The 23,376-nt window shown below is 40.6% G+C and overlaps 1 protein-coding gene across 6 annotated transcripts in view; it reads right to left on the bottom strand.

The window, feature by feature from the left end:
• SCAF8 (SR-related CTD associated factor 8) overlaps window positions 1-23,376 on the bottom strand; it is a 159,896-nt gene that overhangs the window by 62,650 nt on the left and 73,870 nt on the right. For 3 of the 6 annotated variants that reach the window (XM_065057331.1, XM_065057334.1, XM_065057335.1), the window contains one exon: window positions 3,727-4,900. The exons of 1 other annotated variant lie outside the window; for it this stretch is intronic. The gene's annotated coding sequence lies outside the window, so the exon portion shown is untranslated. Of the gene's footprint in view, window positions 1-3,726; window positions 4,901-22,240; window positions 22,305-23,376 lie in introns of those variants that run through there. 2 more of the 6 variants (XR_010471425.1, XR_010471424.1) reach the window with 2 other exon arrangements.

Below are 23,376 nucleotides of genomic sequence, written 5' to 3' on the forward strand. Positions count from 1 at the left end.
TGATCAAACCATTTTCTACTTCTTTTTAGTGGTAGCAACAAAAAGGTAGAAAGTATTTAAAGCTCTGTGCTGGCAATAGGGAGCCTTGGTGAAAAGCAGAACTGGTGTGAGCAGCACATTCTCCATTTTCAGTGCTGCTTTGTGATTTTCTGACTTCACCAGTTCATTGTTTGTTTGTGAGAGAGTGCCTGGGTACCTTTCCTCTTCTAACCTAAGTAACTGCATGGTAAGTTCTTCTTATGGATGGGGTTTTCCTCATCAGGTTTGCTATCAGCCTTTATGAGTGCTCTATTAATTCTACCCACTGCTTCAACTTTCAGTTCTGCCCTGGGGTTTAAGAAAACAGTGACAACATCTTGGAAATAAACTCGTAACTGACAGTGAGTATTTCATTAACTCTGTACCTCATACCTGACACCCAGAGCACATCACCGCTATGGAGGGCCTTGTGCAGAGCCCAGTTACTACACTACAGAAACTCTCCTTCTTCGTAGTGTAGCCAGGAGTGTGCCCTCTACCTCTGATGTCGTCAGCAAAGACTGACTTCAAAACCAGACATGACCTCAAGAGCATCATTTATCATTAAGAAGGAAAGGTGCCAGCCAAGCCGGAGAAGAAGACAGCCTTGAAATTAGCCAAGAACCGACCCAACACAAAGTACAAAAATGACCCTTCACAAGAATTCCTGGGAGGCAGCTAAGGTTGTCATAGGGAGTAATACAACCTAATTATTTCTTGCAAGATGGAGAGGGGACAGGTACAGAGCTCCTGTAGAAGCTGAGGTGAACTGCTGACAGAGGGGCTCTCATGCATAGAAAGCAAACACAACAGGTAGTGAGAAAAAAAAACCCTTAAGATGTTGCCTTACTTAAAGGGTTAGTATTGGTTTTGTTTATTGTTGATTGCTGTGCAGCAACTTCTTGTGAAATATCTGTGAAGTTACTTAGTTCTCCAGTGACTTGGCTTATCTCCTTATACATTAGAATAAAATGTATGCTGCTTGGAAACTACTGACTCCCTTATTTAGTATTTTACAAGTATTTGGAGATCTCTAGATGAAGGTTGCAACAGAGAATTTAAAAAGTAAGAAATATAAACTGAGATTGGACATGGCACTTAGTGCCATGATCTAGTAAACGGACTAGACTTGGACCAAGGGTTGGACTCGATGATCTCTGAGGTCTTTTCCAACCCAGTCGATTCTGTGATTCTGTGATTCTATAATTGCTTATAAAATATGGTCATAGTTTCTCAAAAACTTGGGCTTTTTTGAGTAATAACAAACAAATAAGTGAAAATTTGATAGCCAGATGTTGGGGTTTCCCTTGTATGAATAGTCTAAAACAACAGCAGCATATGCACACACATGTAGTTCAAAAAAAAGGGAATGTAACCATAAGCAATCTAAAGCAAGCTGATATTTGTAAAAGCCCATGTTACGACAACAATGCAGAATGGTAGCAGGAACAGAACTGCAGTCACAGGTAAGATTTGGTGTGGTGATCTGTTGCAGTGACATGCTTATACTTTGTCATCAAAATCCCAGCTGTGACCTGGAGAGTCAACTGTTTCGGAGCTGTCTCTAAATTTACTATTTATTTCAGGTCTGGGCCCTGAATGGATGCTCTTATTCTTGTCTGCTAAGGAAATAACTTAAGCTCATCTCATTTGAATGTAAACTACATATTCATATATTACATTCAGTCAGCAAAACCAACATTCTTGCCTGCTAAGCCACATGGTCCATATTAAGTATTTGCTCTAACTGTGCAAATACTGAATTGCCCCAAGTCGTCAGTCAGATAATACTGTTCATAAAGCCAGCACAATCCTGATTCAGATGTTTAAAGTTGCCAGAACATAATGACTTTTTAAACTTTCCTTTGAAACTGACTGAAGAGGTGGATGCTCTGCAGGTCTCTCCATATTCATGTCCCTTCACAAAGAAGGGCTTGTCCAGATGCCAAGGCAAAGCACAGGGAGGCTTCTCAAAAGGGGAATTCATCCAAAGAACAAAAAGCTCCAACCTTTGCCCTTACGGGAGTGCTGGGAGGTTTGCCTGTTTTGTCGTGTTTTGTTTTTTAATCACTCCTTGAACAGATGGGCAACATCCACACATCTCACCCGAAAAGTTCACCCAACAGGACTGTCAAGCTTCCAGCAGCCTCCATACAGCACAGACAAAAAGCTGCTTTTCTAAAACAGACCCTGCTCTTCAGGCAATTCACTTTGACATTCAAATTCAAATGGTGCCATGGTCAAGCTCAAGCATCTACAGTTCTGGTGGCTCCAGCTCACCACATGCTGAGCACGTACCTCAGTAATAGCTCAAGGTCTGCTAGCACAGGAGATTTACACTGCCCTGGCACTGCTGCAGCACACCACTTTTGCTTCTGTTCTTCTGAAATAGTTTTAGTCATCAGAGTAATTTGAATGGCAATGTATTTTTTTTGTACCTCAAATACTGCCACTGCACAGGTAATTTTAAGGGGGTTATTATTTTTATATGGATTTAATTCATTTTCAAAGCTTTATTTTCTTTGCAGTGTCACTGGATCAAGGAATACTTCTTAGCCATAAGAAAGCAATGTCCTTAGATAAGGTTGGTTAATTGACAGTCAGAGGGACCTGAAGGCAGGGTTCCTCCATCAGTGCAAGCCAACCTAAAACTAAACTACTGATAACAAGGTGTTTGTTCCCACCCTCTCCCTGGTATCAGAGGCAGCACAAGAGCTAAACTCTTACATGGGGGGTGGAATATTTTCACTCGGACCAGGAAGCCTCACAAGTGTGCACCAGTTCTAGGGAGGTCACAGAAAGGTGTGAGCGGGGCAGAAGAAAACAGGGCTGCCCCTCGCCGAGCAGGAGCACAGCCTTGGATTGGCTTAAATGGGTCAGGAAACTGCACTGAGACACTCTTGTCTGACCCCATTCATGCTTAAATGCACTGGTATGGACTTCGCAGCAGTGAGCACTCTACTGTCCCTATGCAACTGCATACAACACAGGATCGTGGTGATGCCCAACTAAGGCATTTCGAAGGTCAGGGATGCTCTGTTGACGTGAGCTCAGATGTTTGCTATAAGCTAAACATAGCGTCAGCAGGACAGAACCCTGACTGTAATGTAGCATGGCTATGGTAGCCTTGTCAGGACCACATTAATTTTTGAAACGCAACGTGCAGTCTTTGCTCTCACAAACTTAATTACTACATGAAGAACATATTTATAGTTTAAAATTTTGTCTTCAAAGAGGATATGAAGGAGGAAGGAAAAAGAATCCAATTGTCTTTTAAACTCTGATGTACATATGTTCAGCACAATATATCACACACAGTGCAAATCAAAGCCAGCTTAGAATCAGCTTTTCTAAAGCTTTTTCCTCCCATACCTTTCCAGGACTACTAATTAATAGAGACCAGATGTCAAATACTTTAGTATGGCCTTAAATCCAGGATGTGAAGAGCCTAATCTCCTTATTGCCCTGGGGCCTCGTGTGCAAACTGAATTTAAACATCACTATTGATTTGCTAACCTTTTATATCCCTCTGCCCTTTAACGTGTTGTAAATAATGATACAAAGGAAAACAAGATCCAACCATACAAATACCTTCCTCTCTAACATTTTTTCCAAATTTTCTTCTAAAGAGTGATCAGCAATAGGCAGGATTCCAATCAAAGACTTGCAGATACAACATAAAAGTAGAAAAAATTATGAGAAACAAAATTTTGAATTTAGATCTTTATTATACAGGCCCAAAGCTGTGGTCACCATGCAGTTACACCACAATGGGAATGATCTTGCTGAAAGAATCTCACTAAACAAATGTAAAGAGACCACAGACTACAGCATTCCAAATAACTGGCACTTTAATTTTTGAAAGAGCAAAAATAAATAAAGGAATGGCAAGTATGTCCTTTTCACATATGGGGGGGGCATATACATATTCTTTCTTTTCTATAGCTATTCAAGAGACAAAATTAGCAAATACTGCCCCAAAACACAGACCTTTCATGTGAGGGCTCAGATAACTTTGCTGTTTCTCTCCCCTTGGTTATTGGATCAAACACACATTCAGATACGTGCATATGCCAAAAAAGAAATGCAGTGTATTTTTTTGTGTTTCATTTCAACTTCTTGCCCTTTCCTCCTCCTTTCAGGACACTAACAGGAAGAATTTGGAGACATCCAGTCAAATAGAAGTCCTGGAACTTTTCCCTTCTTCTTTTTCATGATACTCTCATAATTTAAGGATTCATCACAAATCTAAAAATATTCAGGTGTCTCACAAGGAACCCATCGTCTCTGGAATATAGATAGCCACAGTGAGGAGCTGCACACAGACTGCACACATAGTGTTATGTAAAAGTGGTTATCTTTAAAAAAACAAACAAAACCCCCCAAAAAACTCAACATTTTTAAAAATTTGTAGATCAAAACAAAGCATGTCTTATCCCCTACAGGATTCTCTTGCAACCTGTTCTTCAATTATTTGCACTAGGAGATGCTACAAATGGCATTAGTTACAATATACAGTCCACTGTCATCTTCTGGTCCAGCAGAAGAACCTGTCCCTCCGATGGATGCAAAACTGTTCATCTGAGCAGATCATCCTCAACAGCACAAATATGGCCTAGAAACTCATAGAGTTTATGGTTCTAATTTATAAAATTAAACCTGCTCCAGACAGGTAATACTGGTACGTAAGTTTGCCATCCCTGGGTTCTGTCAGAAACGGGGTACTGAGGTGCTCAGCGCCGTCTCAGTCTGCAGCGCTGGGATCCTTCTGGCACTCCAGACCCAAGAGGCGATGTGATGCACGCTAGAACACGGGCGCACTTCTCACTTAGCTCTGCAGAGCCCGGGACATGGTAAGCTGCCAGAACCTCCTTCATCTTGCCTGTTGACAAAAGGAACAATAACTAGTCATCACTGGTTGCTGGAGCGTAGTTCCAATGCTTAAAAAGCCCTGCAAATGAGACTTTTTTTTTGTTTTTCTTCCAGGCAATAGCAAATGTTTCATAAATAATAGATTTGGTATAACATTTACAGTCTCTCTGTTAGTCACAGTTTGATAATGAGGGAGAAAGAGTCTTATACTGCATGGTTCCTAAAATATTATCCAGGATTAAACATGTTTATTTAAAAAATATTATTAATTTTCCCCTTCAGTGTCCAGTACCTTAATACTTTAAAATTTTCATTAAAATATTATCTCTGTAAATTATATTTTTATAGCAGATTTTCCAGCTAAAAGGGCTATATTGTCTCTCATACACACTGTACAGAAGATACAGTGTAAACGATTTAGAGGACTAGTAAACAATTACTGAGTAAGAATCCAATAGATTAATAAGCGGCTTATGTAAGTTTGGCGTACAAATATCTCTAACACATATTGGTCATGCCCATTATGTATTGATAACAACTATTAATCACAATAACTATAAATCCTTCACATATGACTCAGTGTAAGCGCTTCACAAAACCCAGGGTCAGAAATGACCACTAGATTATCTACTCTGATTTCCTGCCAGTTATAATTTTTCCAGATAGTCTTCTGTCAAGTCCAGGCACTTTGCTTCTCAGAAAACCAAACTCTTAGTATCACAGACTGAGAAAAGGAAAGACCAAAAATACACCTTCCAATATGTATTTGCTGCAGAATGGGTAAAAGAGGAGGCAGAGGTACCTCTGGAGTGTGATTTACCCACACCTTGGGTAATCTCTGAAAGGTGTACATCTTTTTTCCAAGGCCTATAAATAAACTAAAGACCAAGCTTTCTTATGGCTAGAATTGAGTGCTTTGTATCCTGCCACAGCTATCTGACATGTCCACCTATTTATTTCAAGAAGACCATTCACAAAGACTCTAGTAAATTTCAATCAGTACTGACACAGGCAAAATTATAAAAAAGTATAATTGCTTCAATCTAATGTAAATACAGAAGTCATGCAACTAATTCCAGAACTAATATTAAGTTTTTGTTACATACCCTGAAACTTTGTGGAGATATCCAAAGTACTTTTTGCACGTACAATTACTGTCACTATCACATAGACAGAAATCACTAAGGGAATAGGTCCAGCAGGTAATTTGAGAGATGGCTTCATCCATCCCTGACCTATGCCATGCCTGCTGATGTTTGTCCAACCTATTTTTAAACATCTGCAAGGCTGAAGTTTCCATTAATTACCCCTAAACAACCTATTCTGCAGCTACATTCTTCCTTGCCACCTACATTTTTTTTTCTCAATGATTATACTAAATGATCCTTGTTAAGATCAAAGCCTATTAGTGTTTTCTTGTACCAACAGCATACATGGCAGCTAAATCCCTTCCTCTTCAGAGTTACCCACTGCTATACGAAGGCTGCTGTCATCTCCTTCTTTCCTCTGCTCACCTCTAGACTAAACAACCCTTCAACCTTTCCTTGAAGATCCATGTGTTTTAGATCTTGGAGCCCAGTTTGCTCTCTTGTTGGATCCTACCCGAGCTGCAATTCCCGCAAGTGGGTAAAGCTCTTCCACTGAGGCCTTATCAGTGCTGAGGAGAGCAAAATAATTACATTTTATGCTTTATTACTCCCCTTTCTAGAGCCCACAATAGTGCTGGCCTTGTTTGCAGTAGCAGAACTTCACTGATGCATGTTCAGCTTGGGATCATTATGGCACCAGGTCTTTTCTGTAGAACTGCTGCTTGGCCAGTTTCTTCCCATCTGTATTTATGTGCAGCTGATTATGTCGAGCTATATGTACAGTTCTGCATTTGCTCTAATTTCACTGCTGGAAAGCTGATATTTTCTGGGTTATTCTACAACTTTATCAAGGTCATTTTCAACCGCCTTGCTTCCAACACACTTGTTCTGCTCTATGAATTTATTAAGAGTACTTTCTAACCTTTCATCCAAGCTGTCAGTGAGAATACTGAGCAGAACCAGAACAAGGAAAAACACTTGCAGAACTGCACTTAATGGTGTATCATTAAGAACTACTCTCTGTGTATGCTTTCCAAATCATTTATGCACTCACATAATAATAATTTATTCTAGCCCAGTTTCCCTAGCACACGTGAGAATAATAACAACTGAAATATTTTGCCATGCAGTCTTGTTCAAATAAAACAGATAATGCTAGTAAATACCTTTTAAAATGAAGTACTGTATACATTTCCTAAAATTAAAGCATTATGGAGAAAAGATTTCAAGTGACAATACAGTTTTGATGAAAACTCATTTTACATGCATATAGCTACTTTTATGAAGTATGTGCTCTACTGGAATTTTGCTCAATTTAGGCTTAATTGAAGTCTTTCATAGCCTCTTAAGATTGCATTTTGTTCAGTAGAAACCTCCACTTAGAAAGCAACAAAGACATAACACCACGATACCTCCTTTGGTATCACAGCTTCACAAAACTCCAAGCTGCAAAATTACTGTTTACTATTTATCTTGCATAATTTCTTGATCAGAAACATATCAAATGAGGACCGCTACCACCAACAGGACTGATCATACTGAGCCTTTCAAAGAAAGGATTACCACTTACATTAATATTTATGGAGATACAAGCCAATTCCACAAATATAGGAGGCACAGACCTTTCTTCTTACCTATTTTGGGTTATTCAGCAGATCTTTCCTGCTTCTCACTCTATGATATATTCTGTTTATGCTATTTAAGCTACTCACAAAAGTGAAATAACTTGCTTCCTGAGACGGAGACAGATCACCCAGTTCCTCCTAGTGACGTACAATATTGTATTTTCAGTTCCGGACTGGAAAAATTGGAGGCCAGCAGAAGTTGAAATATAAACTAGTCACTAAACACAACACAAAGCCTACCTTCAATTAACAAGAAATGTTATTTGATTTGACATTTAGGGATACATCCCATTGGCTTTCCAGTGAAAAGAGGGTTTGACTTTCCTTTGAAAAATATGCGGTCACAGAGAGACAGCAGCATAACGAGTACACACAAACACTTCTGACTTTCTCCAGTGGAAAAGAAGGAAACAGGAGAAGGAAAGATGGACGAGTCAGCCTGACCCAGGACCGCTTGTGATGTACAGCTGCTGTCTGACCGCTGAGGCAGAGAAGGATTCCCACAAAAAACACAGTTGTTACAGGAAGTCAGAAGTCCTGAGGCTGAAATAAACCAGATGTCTGTGCCTCTCTGAGAACAGCTCGAGGGATTTTAAATTATAAAGATTTAAGAGATTTCATGGAAAATTGTAGACATCCAGATACCAAAATTACCTTTGTCTTTTTGCCAGTCAGCGCTAGGATTTCCAACCTTCCTTGGGAACAAGACTTTTGCTAACAAGGAAAGGGAAAGACAGACAAACTGCTCAGGCAGAAACACAGCTGAGAGAAAACCCAGGCAGCAGTTCACTCAGAAGCAGAAGACCTGATACCCTGTTGACATGGAAAGAAGTACGCGTCACTGTGCCCTTGTGGCCAGGAAGGCCAATAGCATCCTGGGGTGTATTAGAAGGGGGGTGGTTAGTAGGTCCAGAGAGGTTCCCCTTCCCCTCTACTCCGCCCTGGTGAGACCACATCTGGAGTACTGTGTCCAGTTCTGGGCCCCTCAGTTCAAGAAGGACAGGGAACTGCTGGAGAGAGTCCAGCGCAGGACAACAAAGATGATTAAAGCAGTGGAGCATCTCCCTTATGAGGAAAGGCTGAGGGAGCTGGGTCTCTTTAGTTTGGAGAAGAGGAGGCTAAGGGGGGACCTTATTAATTTCTATAAGTATATAAAAGGTGAGTGCCATGAGGATGGAGCCAGGCTCTTCTTGGTGGCAAACAATGATAGGACAAGGGGTAATGGGATCAAGCTGGAACACAAGAGATTCCACTTAAATTTGAGAAGAAACTTCTTCTCAGTGAGGGTGACAAAGCACTGGAACAGGCTGCCCAGGGGGGTTGCAGAGTCTCCTTCCCTGGAGACTTTCAAAACCCACCTGGACATGTTCCTGTGTGACCTCACCTAGGCGTTCCTGCTCTGGCAGGGGGATTGGACTAGATGATCTTTTGAGGTCCCTTCCAATCCCAAACATACTGTGATACTGTGATGGCAACTTCTCTCTTAAAAGATCATAATCCTTCTCTTCATGATCCAGAAACAAAGTCTGCTCAGCCTGTCTACTTTGCAGGCAAGGAAAAGTGAACTGCAAAGGGGTGAACCCTGCTTTTTGTGCACCAGCATCATGACACAGTCATTCCCTGCCAGAGAAAGCGGGACAAGGAGGATCGCCCCATCCTGCGCGGTGGTTGAACCATCCTGTCTCTATGTGGATATGCAGATCTTGCCTACAATAAGGCAATGGGCTGCAGGTGTTTTGAAGAGCCCTGAGCTCTAACACGTGGATAGGATACTGCTTTGTTCCTCCAAGAGCACTGAAACCTGTATATGAGGTCATCTGAGCGAGTTTCTCAACCCAGAAACATGGATCTGATGATATACCTCTGGGGAAAAGCAAGGAAGAGAAGAGGCATTGGCCTGATGGCACCAGCTGGGTCCTGCCACCACAGTGGGACTCATCTCACAAGCCCAAGGGTAGGGACAAGCTGAATGCAGCCAAAGCCTGTGATGTATGAGACAAATTTGGGCACAATGTCAGAGGTGCAGCCCATCTGCAGCCAAAAGAGACAAAGTGGATGGGTTGATATTACTGTGACCTGAAACCACCTAGGCTGGAAATAAAGACAATTCCTCTGCAGTGGTCCAAAACCCTTGTATAGTATTGCATGTTTTCGAAACATCCAGTACATTATTTTCCTGGGTAACTGCTGCTTTCCATGGTAGCTAAAGTTGCACTCAGAGATGCAGCTCCAGTGCACACAAAATCTCTTCTGACACCTCAGACAACATGTAGGGGAACTGCTCCAGTCATGTGCAATGGGTTGGGATTGGGTACCCAAGGATGGGACTCATCTGTGCTTAGGGGTCTAGTGGCTTTTCAGATGACCTGAAGGTTTCCTGCCCTATCAGCATGGGGACCCTCAGGACATCTTTAATGGCACTAGACGCTACTGTTGAGGCAAACAAACCCATGATATCTAGAGCCAGTCAGTGATGAGAGGAGAATTTGTCCCAGGCTCAATTAGGTGTCTAACACCAGTGGCAGGAGCAGCCATGAGGGGTGTGTGGGTGTCTCACCCCCACTATTTAGTGCTCACTCTTCACGACAGAGACAAACCAGTCAGCTCTGCATTGTAAATGTTTTGCAAGGGCAAAGTGAAGCGAGACGAGTCCCATGCATTTTTTTCAAAAGTAGAAAGAAGAATCTGTATACAAAGCAGTGTAATGTTGGCATGTTGATTGACAGAGGGAAAATCAGCAATGCTCAGTGTATTTAAGACTTAAGGTTACCAAACAGGGATTAACGGCAAATGTAAAACTTTTCCTGATGTTATCAAGCAGAATAAAACCTACATGATTTAACTGACTTTAAATTTCAGTGGAAGTATGTGGGTAGTGAGTAGACTACTGATAATGAAATACCTCCATCTGTTTGTCCCTTGAAGTCAAATGCCTTAGCATTTACATAAGAAAATGCCGATGATTGTACATACTTGAATTAAATTACAATGCCCTTGTCCCTGATGTTAGAGAAGACTCTGTCAAGGTAGTAACAATATTTGGAACACCACATGATATTATATATTTGGGTGTCATATCTAAAGAGGCACTAGGAAATTTGAAAATTACGATGGTGTTTTATATGGGAAAAAATGAGTAATGATGTTCAAAATCTGAGTTGCTGTATTATTTGTGTACCTGTATATAAAAATATTTTTATAGTTTTTTATAGGTTTTTTTTTTTAAACAAATTAACAGGCAAACATTAAGGAGAATTATTAGAATTCATCTAAGAGTCTTGATATCATAAAGATACCAGGGACAAAAGTATAAATGGAAGCTACAATGTGCTAAATTCAAATTACGCTTAATTACAATGGAAAACAAAATCTCTGAACTTTTAAAGAATTTAGTTAGAAATATATTTTAAAAAGAATACGGATCTTCCACTTTAACAATCACATTAAATGGTTTAAAATATGAAAAAATCTCAGACTAGACAGAAATAGTAACATACACCGTTCTTTAAAACCACTTAAAATCATCAGAAAAAAATCCTATATGACACAATTAAAAAATTAGTTTAACTCTAAAAGCTTTTCTGCATTGAGTATAGTGGTGTATGTGATATCTGTCAGACATGAACAGTCCAGTGGCACACTGCATTCTGTAGTTAACACTGATTAGGGTATCAATTTAAAATCCAGTTGCCAGTCCTCAAAAATACAGATTGGGACCCAGCAACTTTTTGTGGGAGTGGGTGAGTTCTGTGCTGGAGGGTGAATTTCACAGGCTTGCAGCAGCTTCCCTGGCCTGTGACTGAAAATGCATGTATTGCACTGCACAAGCCAACAACTGTAGCCACCTCTGACCTCTTCACTTCCTCCCCCTTCTTTCGGGTAATCTACGCCTGTTTTGTTGTAGGGTTTTTTTGGTTTGTTCTGTTTTGTTTTTTTCCCCCTCCATATCTTCCTAAAGCAAGAATTCTGTAATCCAAACTATATCCTCATCGCAGTTGTACAAACTCCAGCCAAACTCAGTCCTCGGCTTTATCAAATCCAGTGTTGTCAACTCGGGACAGTTTCTTGTGAGCTCCATGACGTGACGTTTTTCTGTAAACCTTCTTTTGAAGAAAGCTGTTCACGTGAGAATCTGAGTGTTCATATTTTAGTTTATTTTTGTATGCTCATAGATGCGAGAAAAGGTGCAAAATGTGATTTTAGGTGCTGATAGGCTCAGAAGAGGCTGAAAAAAACAAGGCAAAATAAAAGGGATTTCCAGAGCCTTAATTTTAAGATTTCAAGATTTTAAAGCCAGTCTCATAATTTTTGAAGGCACAATTTTTGAATGTTTGACATTTGCAAGACAAGAAACATCCAAATCTGCTGTCTTCCAGCTTTGCAGGCTGAAGCAGTTACCCTGGCCTGCCTGGCCACGAGGGAGACAAAGATTTATGTTCCATTTTGGGTTTGTCTATACAGTGACGTGACTGAATCGTGACCACAAGCCAACTCTTGACATACTTGCTAGAATACTTCATCTAAGTTCAAACCAAACAGTGTTCATTGGGGTGGCTGCAGTATGGCAGAGTGGGTAAGCTGGAAACAGTAACAACACCTCAAGGTGTTAACGAAGAGCAGCCTTAATCTCTCCTCAGCCGGGCCTGACTGCGGGAATGCTTCTGGTTTGCTTCAAGGCAAAGGTACATCCATAAACCCAGCAGGGACAGTTCAAGTGAACCTTTTAGTGCTGTGCTGAAGCAGGGAGGATGGGCTCACAGCATCAGGCAGTGCCGAGAGCTGGTACCCATGGTGAGAGCCTCCCCACCACACAGCTACACATCCCAGGAGAGAGCCGGGACTTGACTGCAGGACTGCTCCTGTGCTGCATCAGTCCCATGGGATAAGCCTTAAACTAACCTGGACCACTTCACCCTGCAGGGCAGGGCAGCCTATGTGTGGCTGTGTCTGATTTAGGGGGCTGTTTGCTGCCAGTGCCCAGGTGAATGGAATTTGTCCCAAACTGTCACTTTCAGACTGAGCCAGCAGGGACAGGGAGTGCTCGCTGCTGGCACCTCTCTTGCCTGACAGGCAGGCCAGGTGTTGCTGCCTCCCAGTTGTGGAGCTGGTGCATTCCTGTAACTGGTCACACTGGGACATAGTAGGTAAAAAGTCATTGCACAATCACTGAATATCAGCTGGCATCAGCCAACAAATTGTTTGCCAGCAGCACAGAGCAGCTCCCTGTACTGTCTCAAAGCAGTAACTGACGGTTGGGCTTCCAGCAATGTGGAGGAAGCAAGTTGAAACCCAAATCAGCATCCCTACCCTGAAATGGACTTAAGCTCTTACACCTCACCAGCATTTGTCAGGCTGTATCACGCCAATGGCTTCTGGAGATCCCAAGAAAACCAAAAGCCTTAGATTTTTCTTCACTCTCACAGCTGATGTATCATCTTGCTTTTTTCACTATTGCATCCATCTCAGTGAATACCTACGAATGTCTGGTTCCCAAAGGCCATCTCAGGAGCATACACAACTTTTCATAGTCCTTTGCTATGTGGAATAGGAGGAGTGCAAAGCAGGGGAATAGGAGAGAGAAAAGTCTTTGCATGTGGGCTCCTCCTATTCCTTTCCATTAACTGACTAAGCTCTATCCTAAAAATTGTTTATTCTTTTCTTTTTTAATGTCCTTTTGCTTACTGTTCCAGAAATTCATTGCTCTGATGGCTAGAATATATTTTTCTACTTTGCAGCTTACATTTATTCATGACCAATTTGTATCCCTGAGGTTTGTGTCTACAATAAGCAGATTTTCTGGCTTTTTTTCGCATGTGTGCTACTTGAAGGCAGCTAGAGAGACCATGAGCACAGTCTCTTTCCCAGGTTTTCTTTCACGAGGTTAAGTTAACATCTGTCACCATCCTCTTGCCTCTTAGTTTTCCTCTTCTTTCCCTAGTTTGCCTCTGAGTCTTCCAGTTTGATTTAATCTTTCTTTAACATGAGTGATGAGACACACTTGATCCTATAAAGACCTGTTCAGGAGCCTGGCTCACAGTGTTGCTTGGGAGGCTGTTCTGAAGGGCAAAGAAGTCCAGGAAGGCTGGACATTCTTTAAAAAGGAAATCTTAGAGGTGCAAGAGCAGGCTGTCCCTGTGTGCCAAAAGATGAGCCAGCAGGGAAGAAGAGGATTCTGGCTGAACAGAGAGAGTTGTCTGGAACCCAAGAAAAATAGGAGAGTTTATAACCTTTGGAAGAAGGGGCAGGCAACTCAGGAGGACTACAAGGGTGCTATGTGGTTACGCAGTGAGAAGATTAGAAGGGCCAAAGCCCAACTAAAACTTAATCTGGCTACTTCTGTAAAAGACAATAAAAATGTTTCTATGAAAACAGGAACAACAAAAGGAGGGCTAAGGAGAATCTCTGTTCTTTATTGGATGCAGAGGGAAACATAGTGACAAAGTATGAGGAAAAGGCTGAAATACTTAATGACTTCTTTGCTTTGGTCTTTGATAGTAAGACCAGTTTTCTCTGGGTACACAGCCTCCTGAGCTGGAAGACAGGGGCAGGCAGCAGAATGAAGCCACAATAATCCAAGGGGAAGTGTTTGGTGACCTGCCACACCACTCAGATGTGTACAAGTCTATGGAGCTGGATGGGATCCATTCGAGGGAGCTGGCAGAGGTGCGCACCAAGCCACTTTCAATCACTTATCACCAGTCCTGGCTTATCAGGGAGGTCTCAGTTGACTGGAAGTTGGCAAACATGACGCCCATCTGCCAGAAGGGCTGGAAGGAAGATCTGGGGAACTACAGGCCTGTCAGTCTGACCTCAGTGCCAGGGAAGGTTATGGAGCTGATCATCCTGAGTGCCATCACGTGGTATGTACAACACAACCAGGTGATCAGGCCCAGTCAGCATGAGTTTATGAAAGGTAGGTCCCACTTGACTAACCTGTTTAGTGGATAAGGGAAAGGCCATGGATGTTGTCTACCTGGACTTCAGTAAAGCATTTGACACCATTGCCCACAACATTCTCCTTGAGAAACTGGCTGCTCACGGGTGGGATGGGTGTACTCTTCGATGACTGAAAAACTGGTTGGATGGCAGGCCCAAAGAGCTGTGGTGAACAGTCAAATCCAGTTGGTGGCTGGTCACAAGTGGTGTTCCCCGGGGATCAGTATTGGGGCCAGTTCTGTTTAACCTTTTCATCAGTGATCTGGATGAAGGGATTGAGTGCACCCTCATTAAGTTTGCAGATGACACCAAATTGTGTTTGAGTGTTGATCTGCTGGAGGGTAGAAGGATCTGGACCGGCTGGATCATTGGGCTGAGGCCAAATGTATGAGGTTTAACAAGGCCAAGTGTCGGGTCACAACAACCCCAGGCAGCGCTACAGGCTTGGGGAAAAGTGGCTGGAAAGCTGCCTGGTGGAAAATGACCTGGGGGTGCTGATCGACAGCTGGCTGAATATGAGCCAGCAGTGTGCCCAGGTGGCCAAAAAGGCCAACAGCATCCTGGCTTGTATCAGGAATAGTGTGGCAAGCAGGACCAGGGCAGTCACCATCCCCCTGTGCTCTGCACTGGTGAGGCCCAACCTCAAATACCGTGTTCAGTTTTGGGCCCCTCACTACAGGAAAGGCATTGAGGTGCTGGAATGTGTCCAAAGAAGAACAATGAAGCTGATGGGGGGCCTGGAGCACAAGTCTTACAAGGAGCAGCTGAGGGAACTGGGGCTGTTTAGCCTGGAGAAAAGGAGGCTGAGGGGAGACCTTATCCCTGTCTACAACTACCTGAAAGGAGGCTGTGGCATGGAGGGTGTTGGTCTCTTCTCCCAAGTAGTAAGTGATAGGACAAGAGGAAATGGCCTCAAGTTGCGCCAGGGAAGATTTAGATTGGATAGTAGGAAAAATTTATTCACCGAAAGGGTTGTCAGGCATTGGCACAGGTTGCTCAGGGAAGCAGCGGTGTCATCATGCCTGGAGGTGTTTAAAGGACATGTAGACATGGTGCCTAGGGACATGGTTTAGTGATGGACCTGGCAGTGATAGGTTAACGTTGGACGTGATGATCTTTAAGGTCTTTTTCCAACCTAAACAATTTTATGATCTATGACAAAGGTACTGATAACTTCACTGTCTCTCCTGGAGATACCTTGCTTGATACATCCTAAGATAGCATTTTAACTTTTTTTTTTTTTTTTAAACACAGCTGTGTTACATCAATGGCTCAGAGACATCTCACAGCTAAGAAACATACTTTGGTTTGCCCTCATTTTACTGTCTCCAAAAAAGTAATTGCAGAAACTGTGTTTATTTGTTTAAATGCCTGACTTTATATTTGTACTACTAAATTTCAGCCTGGTCTTTCAGCATCTCCTTTGGCTGAAGGTACCCATCTGCAGCTGCCCACTAGGGATTTACCAGTCTGCGGAATGAATCTGTTTGCTGTGTCTACACGCCCCTCTGCTAAGAACTGTGTCTTCTGCCTGGCTTTAGCTATGCTGTGGAAACCATCAGCTTCCTTCCCATGTGCTCTTTGCAGCTCTCACTCTGCAGGGAAAACATCATTTCCAATAGCCGCAGTGCAGGAATTGCCTCTCCAGTGAATTAGAAATGTATGAATAGCCATGAAAGGTGAACCTTGAAACCTAGAGCTTCTCTTAAATGTCTAAGAATTGCCTGAAAATATCACTATGCATTTACATGTAACTATTTATATTTGGCTTTAATTCATCCCTTAAATAACTTTATTTTAGGTACAAGTTATGATCTGTCACTACTTGTGGCTTCTCTGTGACCTTAGCTGCTGTTGATCAGAAAGCCAATACTTCCAGTGCTGATTCTACCTTGTCAGGTCTGGCACTAAAAATATTTTGGCACCTTTACTTAAAACTTACAAATTATGTAAACAGAATGCCTCTTACTCTTATAATCTTGTTATTCTAAAAATATGTCTGTATTGATGGTAGATCTGTCCAGCATTAAACAAGCAGAAGATGCTCTTCCTGTAGGTCATTTTCTTCCAGATCATTAGCTCAGTTTTCTAGTCAGCTGTCTCTCTGCAAATTCTAAAAACATTGGTTGAATCTATATTGGTGTTGCCACACATTCAGTTCAGTTATTCCAATCAAATACCACAACATATAAAAATACCTCAGATAATCATTATGGGATGACAGAGCACCAGGACAGAGGCAAGATTCTTGCGCCCGTTGAAGACTATTGGCCACTATGATGCCAGCTATGGTCTCTCACTGACTTACTATTAAATCCATACTAGACGTTTAACTGGATTAACTGCTCAATAGCTTTTGTTTTTGCATTCACTCATATTACATTTCAGACACTTTTGAATGCCTAAAACTAGCTCTTAAAATAAAATTAAATTTTTAATATCCTCCTTAATAAAAAACTGAAATAGTTCTATATAAATAATTACGATAATTAGGAAAATGCTTAAGTAAGCAGTATGTTCACACTACTGCAATAATCAAAAGAAATCTTAACGGAGCAGACAAGAGAATTTATTATTTTACCAGTGTCTGAGCCTACCTTTCCCTTCTAAATACAGACCAAGAACTCTTCATGTCAACACAGAAACTTCTCCATCACTACTATTCTTCTCCATTATCTCTGGTGAACAAAGACTCTGAACTCTTTTTTTAACAATGGTAGTTGCATTCGCTTGATATCACTGCTTTTAAAAGGATCCCTTTTGCCATTTCTAAAATCCCATGAAGTTCCAAAGTTGTCAGGCATTCAATATTAGGTCCTTAAAAATCTAGCTTTTTCATACATGCTATTATCAGTGGAAACGATATTTTCAAGAAATGGGAAAAATAAAGTAAAACTCAACTTCAGTTGTGCAGAGACAATATTTTTTTTCCTAAAAGAGACAGTCACTAGAGCTAGAGTCTTTGTTCCTCAGATCCATCATAGACCACCCCATCTACAGAAAGTTATCTATCAGCTCCAGTCAGCAGAGGAATGCGCCTGCTCTGGATGCCAGGGATCTCCAGAGAGCAACGTAGCCAAATTCATATCATTCCTGTTCACCAAAGGATTTAAACCAGAAATATTCTTCCTAATTACTATAACTCTTTTTTTTTTTTTTACCCTAACTACCACCAACATTTCTGAAGAGATCTGATATTATGCAGTATGAAAAGATATTAATAAGTTGTTTGTGGCAGAGGAAGATAAAGAAACTTCAGAGGATAGTTGATTTCTAACCAGATTAAGCTCTTAAGAACATTAAATTCAAAAATAATCTCAAGACCCTTAGTTTTGCCTTGAAGACACACTGTTTCTTCTTTTGAACAAAATTCAGCACAAAGGAAAATTCCTTTACTGTAAGCAAAGCTCTTACTAATTAAAACAAGACATTGCAATAAAAGGTGTTTAAGATACACTAGAAAGATCTAAATGACAAAATAGCATTGAAAAACAAACAAAAAATCAAAAAAACAAACCAACAGCAACAAAAAAAAACCACCAACAATCAGGAGTGAAAAACAGTAATTAATTTACTAACTGTTAGGTTGTGCTCTGTGGCTCATAGCACTAATAGAAAAATCTTGCTATCAGTATTTCATTAGTAACTCTGCTATTATAAAATGAATCAACATGTATTTTTTTTCTGTAATTGTAGAACATGTTCCTACAGTGATATAAATAGCTGGAAACACATAGGCACTGCAGAGAAAAAACACATCTAACCAGAAGTAAATACATACAATATAATTGAGATAATTGAGTGAGAAGACTTATTCAATCTAAAGAAAACTTTATCCCCATAGCTATGTTAATTATTGAATTCCTAAATATGTGGGCATAAGACTGGTGAAATATAATATTCACCTTCAGTCTATACTTATTATATTTCTTGACCAGTTTCAGTCTAGGAAAATTGAGTCTGGTGCCTTTAAATACAACTTATTTGGAGATTCCTAAGAATGTGGAAGACTTTCCAAAAATGTCATTTGCAAAGTTCTTTTTTTTTTTTCTTTGTGAGTACAGTGTTGCCAAATATTTTTACCAATAAAGAAATGCTATTTCAGCTGCATTTGAGCAGAGTAATAGTGGTAGCTAATGGCCTATTCAGTTAATCATAGTTATTCACTCCCTGGAAATGCCTCAGAATATAAGAAATGTTTTGTTTTCTTTGTGGACTCTTAAATTACAGGCATTATATAATACCCAAGATATATAACCTATCAGTACCAATACAAACTGAATCCAAAACCACTCCTCCAAAATAATTCTAATATTTGGAGCCTCCAAAGAGAGAAAAATGCTGCTGTTACCCACAGAGCTACTGAAATAGCACTCATAGCAGGGTAAGAAATGGCTATTAAGAAAGTTCTGGTCTAGCTAAAATGTGGCTGTTTGTCATCCATTTACAGAGGTTTGAAATAACTTTCACAGAACAGCTTTTAAACAAAGAAAACAAGAAGCATGCTCAAATAGCTGAACCACACACATCCTTTCCAAAACGAAAAAAAGGCTGCTGATGTGGGGCTGCAGTTTGGCCCATAAGAGACAGATCAACCATGAGGTTGTAACTCTGAGACCAACACTCGCATTGGGTGTTCTGCCATAAAGAGTTTGTGTTTGTCTTCTTCACAACATATATATATATATATATATATATATATATATATATATATATGTATATGGGTTTTTTTTTTTACATTCATATAGATTGTAGAAGTCTTTGTCAGATTTAGCTCTACTTTGTTGCTCAGGGACGATTACATTTATTATGCTGCATGGTGACTACCTGTCACAAGGGTAATGTCGTAGCTGGTTATACCTCATCTCATCATAGGCACAGAACCCATTGTAGGTTCGTCGGGAAGTTTCTTTCAGATGTATTTTAAAAAGCTGCAGAATACATTTTGAAGCAACGTTAGGCTTCCATTTTTAGGCTCAGTTTTTAGCTGCAATTGCTTTGCAGAAAGGATTAGATTACTAGCTCATAAAAATATTCCCATGAATAGTTCAAGGAGTGAAGACAACCAAAGCAGTCTTCTGTTGGCTTCCTGGATGAAAGAACTCTTCCATGAAAGCACACAAAAACTCAGAAGGCTTTCAAAAGTAGAATACAGACAAAGTTTGGGATTGAACACCTCTTATTTCTCCTGGAGAAAAAGATACTCAGGTATTTGCTGAAGAAGTAATCTGGCAGGCCATAAAGTGATAAAAGACATTGCACAGGTGGTGGTGGTGTTCTAACTTTAGTTTTGTAGAAGAACTGTTAAGAATTTAGCGATGAAAAGAAAATCAAATGAAAGTGATTAGAAACCATGAGATTTCCTGGTTCCTAGGAAAGGAAGAGCACACAAATGCTGGGTGAGTGCAGGGAATGCATCTGCAGCCAGCTCCAGGGACTAACCCAGGACACCTCCAGGCAAAGGCAGTCCAGGGGTGGAAGGGTTCAGATGAGAGGACGAGTTTGCAGAAGGGCAACGCTAAAGGCACAGCAGCCAATTAACCCAGAGCAGAGTGAGTGAGCAGTATGCTATGCCAGGAGATGTTTAATTACCTTAATGCCCCAAAGGAGTAATTTAAAAGCTATCAGTAAGTACCCACAGCTTAGCATGTTGGGAGAACTGCAAAAAATTCACAATGCAAAGACACAGGGAAAAGAAAGAATGAGAAGAATAAGAAAAAAACCTTGCAAATACCTTAGAAAAAGCAATACAGCATAGAACAACATTGCTAGTTCAAAATAAGCTCTGCCTGAGAGAATACTGGTGCCAACACCTGGAGCTCCGCACAGGCTAATTCAGCATCTGAGCATTGCCTTTGGTGGCTGAAGTGTCAGCTACCTTGGGTCGCTGAACACCAGCAGAGTGACAAGCAGAGAAAAGTTTGAGTACGCCCTACAACATAACTGCTGCTTGCTCACCAGAGAGGTGGGCACAACCAAAGACGTTTCATCAAGTTTTTCAGAACACGGTAGTTGTAATTCTGATGCCTTGTGTATTTGAAGATCTTTGGTGATAAAAGAGATTTGTAAAATCTGACGCGATATAAAACGGGGTGATGTTTCACGCAGTTTACAAGATTGGATTAGAATTCACTGTGATAACAATAATTTGGATAAATGTTCTGAAATTAATGCATTAGATACATAAAAAGAAAAGCAAATTACCATAGAATGAGAATTTAAATGCACAAGTATAGAAAGGAAGCCTGCTAGGCAATTGAACTGCAAAAAGGATCTGCAGGGGAGTTATAGCGGTCTGTAAACAAATTATAAATCAGGATGATATCCAGTTGCAGTAAAAGGCAGCCTGATATATACTCATAGTAATATTGTAAAGAAATCAAGTAATTATTCTTCCCCTACTAGCAGTGGCAAGGCCCTGACTGCATTAGTGTCCAGCTTTGCCTACCAGGCTGTCAGAAGAAGGAGACAGTTGGATGGAGTCCAGGTAAAAGCCACAAAAAATGATAAAAGATGTAGAACAAGGGAAGGCTGAAAGAATTAGATTGTTTAGTCTAGAAAAAGTGAAGACTAAGAGAAGACATGATAACATATTCAAAATATGTAGAAGTTTGTTATGAGAAGAGGACTGTGACTAATTGTTCTCCATGTCGATCATACATAAAACAAGAATTATTATGCAGTTGCAGAGAAAAGCTTTCTAATGCAAGGATGATCAGCCTGCCAGTAGGTTACCTACAGGTATTACATGTAATGATGTCACCGGAAGCAATGGCAGAGATTGAGACAAACACCTGTCAAGATGAAAGACGATATGCTTGATCCTTCCCAAAAGCAGGCACACAGCCTGGGTGATCCCGTGCGAGTTCCCATCCAGCCTTATGCCTCACGCTTAGCCACAGAAACAAGATCAGAGCTTTCCATCAAAGAGACTAAAAACCATTATGTGCATGACTGTCATTTGTCTCGAGATGCTTGCCAGGACGGATGGAGCCTGCAGGACAAGGGATTGATCTCCCAAATCCATTTCACTAATTAATTCAATTGGCTGTAAGTAGTAGAGAGAACCCGCTTATTCACCACTGTGCACTCTTTGACTTGTTTAACTTGGTCATGCCCAGGCATAATTTTATTTACTCCAACTTTGCTGCTAACAGCCCTTTTCACTGGTGTATAGGGATGGACACAGAAAAATTAGGTATATGCTGCTGTGTAGCCATTGGAGAAATGAGTTGAACAGGCTTTAAAAGAAAACTACAGCGTGTGCAACCAGAGTGCAGAACGAAACATTTCCATGCTACCTTGTCAGTGTTTTAGCCTTAAACAAAATTACCTCTAAAAACAAACTATTCTCCATTAAAAACAAACAAACAAATAAAATGGAGGGTGATGCAAACATAGCCAAAAGCCTGCTCTTACGCTTGATCACTTGTAAAGAATGGATAACATACTGCACACGTGGAAACTTTTTCCTCACATGATAATGTAGACTTGCCCTAGAAAAATCAAATTCACATATAAATAGGATTAAACAGATCCTATCAATTACTCAGTTGTTCTTTTTGCTTTCCTAGCTTTCTGAAAAAGTTCCTCAAGGTAGAATAACAAAAAAGTTCATACTTCAATGATTTTTAATGATGATTTACATGATTTTCCCACTACGATGTCAAAATTACTGTAATTACATTAGGTTTTACTTACAAACGTATAGAACTAAGGAAACTGTACCGTTCACAGAAATTCAGATTTGAATGTTTAATGGTCCCTGCAAGAAAAACAAAACAAAACAAGAACAATATAAAAGAAGTAGTAGAGTACTGATACAGAAACGTTTGTAATGCAACATCCTGATTACCCTCTATTTCTTTTCCAATGTAGTGAGATAACATTAACATTTGAGTCCCTAATGCCCTTTAAAATTTATTTAAATTTAACAGTTGTTTTCAGCCTTAACCACTTCTGGGGGGTGCACCTGTAATTCTAAAAATGACCTAAAAAAGCAACAGTTGTGAGAACTATTCTGTCCTTCGATTCCTCAGTCACTCTAGAGACTCTGCAGTCCACATTTGCACGGGTAACGATGACTCACAAAGGAGAATAACTCTGAAGGTGAGTTCTTTATACAATGGTGTAGCTAAGTAGGACATGACCAACTCCTATAAAATGCCTGCTTTTCTTAATTTTGTAAGACAGACCTTTTGGGCACCTACTTCAATCTCTCCGCGGGATGCCAGCACCAGCTAAATGCTATGTATGTAGTAAATATTCCTCTTTCTGCTATGTACCCTGTCATCTTTAGATTGCTGCAAGCTGAACAATTGTTACAGACATTTATGGTGGCATAAACACTGAAGATCCCTAACTAGGGACTGAGGATACCAAAAAGAAACATGAGCTTCCAAAGACAGAAAAGTTGCCCGTAACTTCCCAAATTACATCATTGCATCTTATCCTTGTCTTTCCTAACCAGTTCAGTCGAAGTCTCTCTGAAAGCACGCAGGACGTTTCATGAGAAGGCATCACAAAACCTGTTGTCGCCAGCAGTGGCAGTAGGGCCCAAGTCTGTTCCTAGCACTTCTGTTACAAAACCTGACACATACAAAAAAGATCCTCAGCTAAAAGATCACGCTCAAAAGAGAAAAGAGGAAGAACTAAAAAAGAAAAAGGAAATATTGCTGTCATCCCTTTATCATGAATGGAAAACCAAGACACTGAGACATGAAGCAATTTGTTCAGTATCACACTGCAAGCCTACAGTAAACCACATGAGATCTTAACTTTAGAGCGCTCAGTCCAGCTCCCATTAAGCTGTAATTCATATAATGGGTAATATTCCT

This window comes from Columba livia, chromosome 3 (genome assembly GCF_036013475.1).
Source record: "Columba livia isolate bColLiv1 breed racing homer chromosome 3, bColLiv1.pat.W.v2, whole genome shotgun sequence".
Lineage (NCBI taxonomy): Eukaryota > Metazoa > Chordata > Aves > Columbiformes > Columbidae > Columba > Columba livia.